The sequence below is a fragment of the Pelodiscus sinensis genome, chromosome 19 (genome assembly GCF_049634645.1).
Source record: "Pelodiscus sinensis isolate JC-2024 chromosome 19, ASM4963464v1, whole genome shotgun sequence".
Classification (NCBI taxonomy): domain Eukaryota; kingdom Metazoa; phylum Chordata; order Testudines; family Trionychidae; genus Pelodiscus; species Pelodiscus sinensis.
The window spans coordinates 4,813,524-4,823,719 of NC_134729.1; the positions used below are offsets into that span (position 1 = coordinate 4,813,524).

The following is a 10,196-nucleotide window of genomic DNA, read 5'->3' on the forward strand; positions in this document are numbered from 1 at the left end:
GAGGTAGGGAACCGGAGAGGCAGGGGGATGGGATGGGCTGGGGGAGGTAGGGAACCGGAGAGGCAGGGGGGTGGGATGGGCTGGGGGAGGTAGGGAACCGGAGAGGCAGGGGGATGGGATGGGCTGGGGGAGGTAGGGAACCGGAGAGGCAGGGGGATGGGATGGGCTGGGGGAGGTAGGGAACCGGAGAGGCAGGGGGATGGGATGGGATGGGGGAGGTAGGGAACCGGAGAAGCAGAGGGATGGGATGGGATGGGGGAGGTAGGGAACCGGAGAGGCAGGGGGATGGGATGGGCTGGGGGAGGTAGGGAACCGGAGAGGCAGGGGGATGGATTGGGCTGGGGTAGGGACGGGGACGGAAGGTGGGTGCAGAAGGAAGTGAGCTTGGGGAGAGTAGAGGACAGTGCATGAGGACAGGCAGAGTGGGAGCTGGATGGCCAGGTGGCACCTCCCTGGGGAGGGGAACGAGGGGGCCAAGCAGATCACAGGCAGAGCGTGAGGAAGGGGCAAAGGGGGTAGGGCCACAGGTGGGTGACATGAGCGGCAAAACCCGGTGGGTGTCTCCCTGGAACAAGGGGCCTCCTGCCCCCATGGGGAACATGGAGGTCTGTGGGCACAGCGCCCCAGCCACATGCTCCGTAGCTGGGTTCTGCATGCAGGGGTGGGGTGCTAGCTGTGGGCAGGTCTGTAGCGTGTGCAAGGTCTGGGAGACAGTGTGTAGCGATGGGGAAAGTTGTCTCCAGGTGCCACACTAGGGGGGGTGCCAATTTAGTCCCCTTCCACTTCTCCTGTCATCCCTCTGCTTGCCTGCTCCTCCTCCGGAGCCTCTTCTCCACCCCCAGACCGACCCTCCTCCGTCTCCGCTGGCGGGTTAGTGTATGCGGAGGCCTGGCCCCAAACTGGAGGAGGTGGGAGAAGATGTGGTACAAGTCCGTCCCTCCTGCCTTCCTCCCAGGGTCAGGGCCCCGCCGGGGGAGCTGGCACAAATTTTTCCTTTGCCCCGGGCGCATAACACCCTCGCTACGCCTCTGCTGGGAGACCAGATTTCCAGGCCAGTGGTGACCACGTTCATGTGGGCAGCCATCTGATCTGGTGCAAGGGCTCCAGATCACCAGGTGCCCCGGAGCGAAATGCCAGGCCCAGACTTGGCTTTTGAGGCGTTTCCCCAACCCTCGCCCTGTCCACCAGGTGCTCTGTCTCACACAGTGGCACGCCCCTGTGCTGTGCTTTCCCCTCCCTCGAACTCTCAGATCTTCCCCCCTTCCAAGTAGGCAGCCCTGGGGCTACCCTATTTGGAGTCTCTAGCTCTGCTCCCTAGCAGGACATGCCGGGGAACCCCTGCTGAGCAGGTGACATGTTCTGCATGGGGCAGCAGGGGTGAAGGAGTTAATTGTCCGCACAGATCCATTGCCTTGGTGGAGAAGAACAGTGCGTGGTGCTAGTGGGCCCTCGTGACTCCCTGAGGAGGCGGATGTTATCCCTGCTAACCAGACAGCCAAGTGACTGCCCCAAGGCTCCTCCTGGATTTGAACTCAGCGCCGTCTCCTTGTCGCCTGTGGGGAACATGTTATCTAGGTAACACGCTGTGGGGAGAAGGAGAGACTTTTCACATGCATGATGCAGGTAGGCTTCTACTGGGAGCTTGTGTTTCTTTCTGCCTTTGTCACCAATAGAAGATATGACCTGCCACCTTGTTTTTCTACCAGCCTGGCACCCACAGAGCTATGACACTGGGAACATCTATAATGTGTAGTGTGACAACTGCACTTTCCAATAGTCACTGGTCTAGCTACGGGGCCAGTAACCAGCTTGCTTTGCAGCTTAGTCAGAACCACACAGCAGGTTCTGTACGTCTCTGGCGAAGGCAAGGGGCCGCTTGCCCTGAGCAAACCCCTCTCCCAGACTCTATCAATTACAGCTACAGAGGGATCTGGGGCTAATTAGTCATAAAAAAGATTGCGGAGACATTTTGACAATCACATGGCCGGGGAGGGAGAGGGGGGTTCCTTAGGGCAACACCACTCCCCAGGATGGGGGAGGGGTGGGACAAAGGCAAATCAAATCAGGAATTATTTCCACTAAAGTAATCCCCTCTGGGTGAGTAACAGCTCTAAAGCCCGTGATGGCATCATCCAGGCACTGGATGCCTGGGTCATTGGGAACCACGTTCCTGCCCAGGCTGCAACTTCTTAGCTGGTGGAAGCTGTTTGGTGTCCCATATTAATTGAGCAGGGGTGTCTTAGCCCACCTTCCAATGGAACAGGAAATAACGGCTGCTAGTGACCCGGCTGTCTGCCACATCAGCAGAGAGGCCAAGCACTAGGTGGACCAGGAAGGCCGACACCCAATTCTCAGTTACTTCCTTTCCAAGCATGGGGCAAGGGCCCTACCCTGTGGGGCCCAGCAGATGCTGACCCCTCCAGGTCATTCCATTTCCTATTCTGCTCGCCATGCCCCCTGCCATCCTCCCGCCCTCCCCACCCCCTTTATGAATATTGGTTTAAGAATATGAATATGCCTAATTCAAAGATGCTTTATGCAAAATGCATCATGTAACATATACATTGCACAGTTACAGTCTCCTGAAACTGTGTATTAGGAATGTCCAAATGTGTGTAAGTAAGTAGCTATGTAAGGGGAGGCATGCCGAGAGCCTGCATGTAACCATGAATGTTAACTGATAAGCCAAACCTTATTGGTTAACCACTTACATGGTTAAACTTTCACATCCCTACTGTATATCCTATTTTTGTTCATATATCATTCTTGTATGTCAAGTTAGAAATATGAAGTGTGAATCTGGTTTTAATGCTGAATGTGCTAATGAGAGCCATTAGGGATACTTCAGGAATATAATGGCTCAGTACTTAAACAAACCACCTGTGAAGAAAAGTTTCAGAGGGGTGGCCAAGTTAGTCTGTAACAGGAAAAACTTAAGAATTTGCATGTAACAAGTTTCTTAGTACTGTCTATTAGAATTAGCTGGTGTGTTTTTTATTTTAACTAGTGACTTTCTTTTATCTATTTTCACTTGCAATCACTTCAATCCTGCTTTTCATACTTAATAAAAAACACTTGTTGATTATCAAGGCCAGCGTAAGTCATTGTTACCTGGGGGAACAAGCACTGTGTGTCTCTCTTGCATTGATATAGGAAGCGGACATCTTTGTGTAAAACTTTTGTTCCTGGATGCTGAGCTGAGCCCCGCCCAGAACCACACATCCGGATTGCTCTGCAGAGGGGTGGTGACCCCTTGGCTGGGGGAGACCAGAGGTCCTGGCCCAGCAGGGCAGGGTAGTGGGGAGCCCCAGAGTGCAGCCAGGCAGCATACTGGAGGACAACTCCATGGGGACTTCTGAGAGCCAACCCACCATCTGAGTCATCTGCTGGGTGCAGAAAGTCCCATTGCAGCTCCTTCTGGGTGATGTGTGTATCCTCTGGCTGTATAACCCCTTGCAGTTGCTGATGAGCAGGGCAGTGCCAGGTGAGCATTTCTTCAGGGTGTACATGGGGTGCTCACCCTGCTGCTGTGTTTGGGGATGGAGGGCTCCAGTCCCAGGGCTGTTGCTGTGATCTGGAATTCACATGAGCACATCCCAGTGTGTTCACCTCCCTGGGCTGTTCTTGAAAAGGGCTCCCTCCATTCTTGTGAGCCCCTGTCAGAAAGAGGGAAGCTGGCCATTGTGGGGTTTCCTGACTTGGCACCTTGTGACTGTGGGTCATGCAAAGCACAGCTGGCTTTGCCCTGGCTCCGGTTTCTCTCCTCCAGGGGCTGAGAGGCAGGACTGGGGTCTCCCCAACCCTGCCCCAGGCCATGAGCACAGGGGCCCGGTCGCATGGGGTGAGAACCTGCCACTGACTGATGGCCTCCCAGCTGGTCCCTGGCTGTGTGCCCCCCTGCCTTCCTACCTTCAGGGCCCCCTTTGTCTGTCCTATGCCCGAGAGGTGCCAGGTCCATGTTGCTTGGGGTGGGGGCTTGAACCCTCAACCTCTGAGGGCAAGTACCTTAGCCACTGCCACTGGGGGAGCCCCCAACTGAACTACAGTCTGGACCCCGCCCTTATCCTTCCTTAGTTCCAAGGGTTCCAGGGGCATCCATCGCCAAGCTCATGTTGGGTGACCCAGTGGTGGGCAGGTTCTACACACCCTGCTCAGCAACATAGCTGGTATTAGGCAGGGGCAGCAGGCATTTTGGTGATACCGCATCACTTCCCACAGCTGCCCAAAGCTCTGGGAGAGAGGTCGAGCTCTGGGTACAGGTTCTGCGCTGGGGCAGGGGACTGGAGTACAGGAGTGGTGGGGGCGGTGAGACGAAGGGAGGCAGTCTAGGGTGCCTAGCAGTAGCTCCTAGGCAGGTGTGCTGGAGGTCTCCACGCACTGCTGCCCACAAGCACCACCCCACAGCTTCCTATTGGCTACAGGGCACTCAGGGTGCTTAGGGTGGGGGCAGTGCACAGAGACACCCCCCACCACCACCACCCAGGGGCCGCAGGGACAAGCTGGCAGCTGCATGGAGCCAGTCGGCTGGAAGCTGCTCTAGCCCTGCTCCACTGCTGGTGCTGGTGGTGGGGGCCCCAGCCCATTTTAAGTCACCAGAGGATGCACCAAGGGGGTGTGTTCAGGGGCCACAGGTGGAGCCATGGGAGAGACCCGGCCCTGAATTTTGCTGGAGCCGAGTACCACAGATCCATAGAACCCACCGCCCGTGGTAAAGGGGGTAAGGAAAACCAGCATTAAAGCAAAACAGGAATGAAAAAGGACAAACACGGGCAGGAAAAGAGGAAATCACAGGGCGAGGGGTGGGAACGTTCCGGTGGGAACTGCCCTTCTCCCAGTGGGGAACTGGCAGGGGCTCGCAGGCATGCTGGGAACACCTAAAAATAGGGAAGTTGTATTAACAAAACCCTGCTTTGCGCTGAGAATGTTAATCCTTGTTTTGCTGGCATTTGCCAGTTGAATAAAGCCAACAGCTGACTGTCCAGAGTTGGTCCCATCCTGCCCACCCAGGGGGAAGCAAGGGGCACTCCCTTGTTTCCCCCTTGGTGGGCAGGATGGGATGTGGAGTAGTCCAGTGTTTCTCAATCAGTGGTACCCTTAGGGGTACTTGAGAGAAGCCTGCGGGGGTATGTCAACACAACTGAAATTTGGAGAAAACTGAATTTTTGTTTTAAGTTTTACAGCGCTTTATTATTTTTGTCCTTTTTACACCCAAACATTTCATCGCCCGCCCAGCTACAATTAAATTGTTTACCCAAATGTGTTGCAATAACACACACAAAATTGTGTGTCTGAAAACTGTAGGTACTGGGGGTACTTATAATTTTTTGAAAGGGGTACTTTATAAAAAATAGGTTGAGAAACACTAGAGAGAAACACTAGAGTAGTCCATAGGGGGACACGTTAACAACTTTGAAGTACCTAAAAGGTTGTTACAAGGAAGAGGAAGAAAATCTGTTCTCCTTGATCTCTGAGGACAGGACAAGAAGCAATGGGATTAATTGCAGCAAGGGAGGTTTAGGTTGGACTTTAAGATTCATTTTTGTCAGGGTGCTTAAACACTGGGATAAATTGCCTAGGGAGGGTGTAGAATCTCCACCATTGGAGATGTTTAAGAGCGGATTAGACAGACACCTGTCAGGGATGATCTAGATTCTAGATTCAGGGTTTCTTAAACGTTTTAAGACCAAGGAACACCAAACAATACATTTTGTTATGGGGAACACTAAGGACTTTTTGTTGAGCCGAAAAAAAAAGGTCAGGGGGAAAAGGGTCAGGGGGGGGGGGGGAGTTATTGAGAAAAAAAAAAAAAAAAAAGTCTAAGGGTGGCCATTTTGAATTCTGTTGTTCTCGGCGGCACACCGGTGTGCCACAGAACACAGTTTAAGAAACACTGTTCTAGACGGTGCTTGGTCCTGCTTTGAGGGCAGAGAACTGGACTTCATGACCTCTTGAGGGCCCTTCCAGTTCTGCTTGTCCAGTGGTCACCACCCAGTAGATCGGGATCTACTGGTAGATCTTGGAGCCTCTGACAGGAGATCCTGATTGGTTTGGCCAAAAGGCTATCAAGTACAGACACTTCAATTGCCCCTCTACCCACGTGAGGTAAGCGGTGCCCAATCAGACCCCACATCCCAAAACCCTACCCCAGTCATGAACCCCTTCCTACACCCCTGCCCTAGCCCTGAGCAGCCCTGCATCCAAACACCAACCCAGAGCCTGCACCTAGAACCCCCTCTGGTACTCCAACTGCCTGCCCCAAGCTCAGCTCAGAGCCCCCCTCACACTCCAAATCGCTTAATCCAAGACCAGAGCCTGCACCCCAACCTGCTGCTCCAGCCTGGTGAAAGTGAGGGAGGATGGGGGACGAAGGGAGGGAGGATGGAGTGAGCAGGGAAGGGGCACAAAGGAGGCGGGGCCAGGGTATTTGGGTTTGAAGTAGATCTTGGATTGCACTTAAATTCAAAAAGGGTTCTCATGCTTAAAAAGGTTGGAGACCCCTGTGCTAGTCTATGGTTCTATGGGCAGCTGAGCCATAGGAGCTCAGCAAAGACAGGAGGCTGGAGAGAGATGGGCCCCATCTCTTCAGCCTCCGGCCCTTTCTGCCTTGATTGGGTTTGGCGGGGCACCAGAAACTCAGGGGGAGAAATCTATTTTACTCCTAGCAAAAGACATTTTTCTTTACCTTAACTCAGTGGTCTCCAACCTTTTTAAGCACAAAATAACCTTTTGAATTTAAGTGCAATCCAGGATCTACCCCAGACCCAAACACCCTGGCCCCACTTCCTTCCCATCCCTTCTCCGAGGCCCCAACCCCTGCTCACTCCGTCCTCTTTCCCTCCCCCATCCTCATTCACTTTTATCAGGCAGCAGACAGAGGACTGGGGTGAGGGGAGGGGGTGTAGGCTCTGATCTTGGGCTAAAGGATTTGGAGTGTAGGAGGGACTCTGAGCTGAGCCTGGGGCAGAGAGTTGAGGTGCAGGAAGGGGGTTCAGGGTGCTTACCACAGGTGAATTCTGGATGGTGGTACAGTAGGGTAAGGGTAAGCTAAGATAGGCTCACCCCTACCCTAGCCCTGCACCATTCCCAAAAGCAATCAGCAAACTCTCTTCATCCCTGTCCCCATTCTGCTCTGTGGAGATGGGTAACAAGGGGGAGGGTGGAGAAGGGCACCCAGATATCAGCAGCACCCCCTCCTCTTCCCCTGCCCTGCACAGCAAGCAGGAGGCTCACAGAGGGTAGGAGGCAGCTCCAAGGCAAAGAGCAGGACCAGCACGTCAGTGCTGAGAGGAGCAGGTGAAGTGCCGGCCTCCTGGCCAAACCCGACAGGATCACCTGTCAAAGGCTCCAAGATCGACCAGTAGCTCCCAATCTCCTGGTTGGTGACCACTGCCTTAAGTATTCCTAAGACGTATAACATAAAGAGCTTGATACAACGTTTCTATGGAAAAGACTGAATAATACAAGGGATTCTATAAGAAGGCTTAACATAAAGATGTATCTAAAAGATTGTATCTATAAAATCTCTTCATAGGAAGTTATAGGAGAATGATACATGGTTCTATGGAAATGTTACAGAGCTTTATCCACACGTCGGCTGCAGGGACAAACTGGCAGCTGCTTGGAGCGAGTGGGTGGTTAAGCCGCCGTGCGCCGCCCGCCGTGCTACCGCCTCCTGGCGAGGTGGGTTACCTTGGCTGGTGGGCAAACCCCTCCACCAGTGCAAGTTGTGTCTGCCCGGACAGGCTGCACTAGTGCCAGCCATTCAGTGTCACCAAGCCCTCGCTTCCCTGCTGGAAAGCCCCGTGGTTTTACCCTGAGGAGCGGGGTCTTTCACTGCTGAATGACTAAGAAGCTGCCAGTGGCAGGATGCCAGTCTCACCAGGGCGGGGTGAGCCGGGGGCTGGCTACAGCTTCCCACTGGGTGGCTTTTGCTGCAGGCCTGCGCCCTTCCTTTGTGCTGTTGGTGCACACTGCTTCCGGCAGGTGGCGCCGCTAGTAAATTTTCCCTTGGCCACAGGCCTGGGATTAACCGGGGAAGTGCCAGGCAGATTAGCTCAGTCTGGGAGCGCAGACCAGCCCTTTGCTTTACCCCGCATGGGGTCAGTGGATGCATCATCCAGGCAGGCTGGGCTGCCGGTGCTAACCAAACCGAATCAGGAGCAGTAGGTGTTTCTTTGGGAACCCTTCTGCGGTTCAAAGTGCATGGGAGGAACAGTGTCCCCATAAGCTCTGCGCTTGCGTGGCCCTCAGGAGAGATTCAAATGCTGCCCAGCTGATCAGCAGAGCAGCCACAGCTAGTATTTTTTTCTCTTGGTGGTGCACATTCGCACCTGCCTTGGTATGTATCCAAAATTATTCCGCACATGGACAGAAAAAATCTGCACGTGGATGTAAAAAATGAGGGGGAACATTGGGGAGGGAGATTAATGATTTTATTTTCTCCACTTGCCAGCTGTGGACACGAAAGACGGCGAGGAAGATTTTTGAAGGCGCTCAGCCCCCACTGAGACAAACAGGTGCAGCAAGGCCCCTGTGGGAGTAAAGCGAGACCCACCGAGGCCTGGGGACAATGCCGTATGCAAGTGTCCGACTCATCGTGTTGTCCTGACACCCTCCTTCCTTTCTTGCACTGCTGGGGTTAGCCAGAGATATTATTCGTCGTGTTCTGAGGTGGAATTTGAACATGTGTTGGAAGAACCTTTGGATATTGTCAGGAATGAGCTGGTGCATGTGTGTGTGTGTGTGTGTGTGTGTGTGTGTGTGTGTGTGTGTGTTGCGCTGCCTTGACTAGATGGAATTACAGTGGCTTGACTGTGGGACATAGGCCCTGCACTGCTGAGGAATCTCCTTTGGCGCACATGGGTGGGAGCTAAGTTTTAGAGCAGGCTGATCTCCATTCCGGCTGCCACCCGGCCAGGTTTTCCCAGGATCATCCCTTTTGTAAGGCAGCTGGCCTGGGAAATCTGCCCCGGGCCTCAGTACGTGCTGCCCAGCTTGGTAGGCTCCTGACCATCCTGAATGTCCTAGTTTCTGTCACCTCCGAGGGGGCACTCCTACTCTGAATTCCAGTGACACCCTGGAGCTCCTGGGGGACAACAGAATTGTCTGTGCTTCCAGCTCCCAGGCCAGGGAAGGGGTTAAACTTTGCCTAAGCAGCCAGACCTTTGGGAAATCAGCCCCCTCCCAGCAGGGCTCACCCCCATTCCCTTCAGCCCCCCCACGTCCCACAGTGTAGGGAGAGAGGCCCTTGGCCTGGGGGGCTGGTGTCAAGAAAAGATGAGTCTGAACTGGACCTGGATTTTGAGCACCCCAAACCATTGGGGGCAGGGAGATTGGTTCTGGGGATCGGGCCCGTCTCTATTCGTAATAAGCCCTGGCCACTTGCAATGCCTTGCACAGACATTAGATGGGAGGGAGGCGGTTTCAGGGACTGACTTGTGCTGTGTCTGGCACCACGGGGTCCCACTGCAATGCACACCCCAGCGCAGCCCCCAAAGGGTGAGCTAACACCCAGCGCTGCAGCGGCACAGCCCATCCCATTCCTGCAGGAGACGCCTGGCCCCCCACATCCTGCCCGGGCGGGGTCAGGCTGGAGCAGCTGCTCTCCGGGAGGGCTCAGCAGTTTGTGCCACTGGCCCTCCCCGCCTCTCCCTCGGCCAGAGCGCATGCGGCACAACGGGGCGGGGGGCACTGGCACTGCAGCTGCCTCCCCTCCCCACCGTCCCCTCCCCGGCTCCATCCCCGGCTTTGCCGCAATGCGGTCTCCGGCTCCTCCTCTCCCCTTCCCAGGAACCAGTGTCTGCAGCCAGGGTCCCCCTCCCCCACCCTGCTCCTCGGCCACTTCGCCCACAGGCCTGAGCCAGCTGCTGCGAGCCAAAGGCGCTTCCCATGCGCCCGGCTCTGGGGCCCTGCCTTAGGTGGGTCAGTGCTGGGTCGGGCCCGGGGCATCGGCCTGTCAGCTCCCCAGGACTATGCGGGGCTCCCCCACTCTGACCCTCCTCAGACAGGCTCCTCCTGGCTGCCCTCTGCCCCCGCTGCCACTCAATCCACCTTCCAGTGCCGGGGTGCTTGGTGCTGAGCTGCTCTGCCCAGGCCGCCTCAGTCCCCGGCATCCAGATCCCCAGGGGCGAAGGGTCTTTAACCCCTACAGCGGTACGCCCTGGGTGGGTGGGTCTGGCTCTGCAGTGCGGACAGCC

General features: G+C 55.2%; 1 long non-coding RNA gene across 2 annotated transcripts; it reads left to right on the plus strand.

Moving 5' to 3' along the window:
- The first annotated feature begins 301 nt into the window (after window positions 1-301).
- LOC142818932 (uncharacterized) lies at window positions 302-8,688 on the plus strand. Of its 2 annotated transcripts, XR_012896625.1 has the most exons (4): window positions 302-1,623; window positions 3,154-3,484; window positions 7,532-7,680; window positions 8,453-8,688. It is a non-coding gene; the product is annotated as an uncharacterized LOC142818932 (long non-coding RNA). The 2 variants fall into 2 exon arrangements; XR_012896626.1 differs by lacking the exon at window positions 7,532-7,680 and having other exon boundaries at window positions 304-1,623.
- Window positions 8,689-10,196: the final 1,508 nt, after the last annotated feature.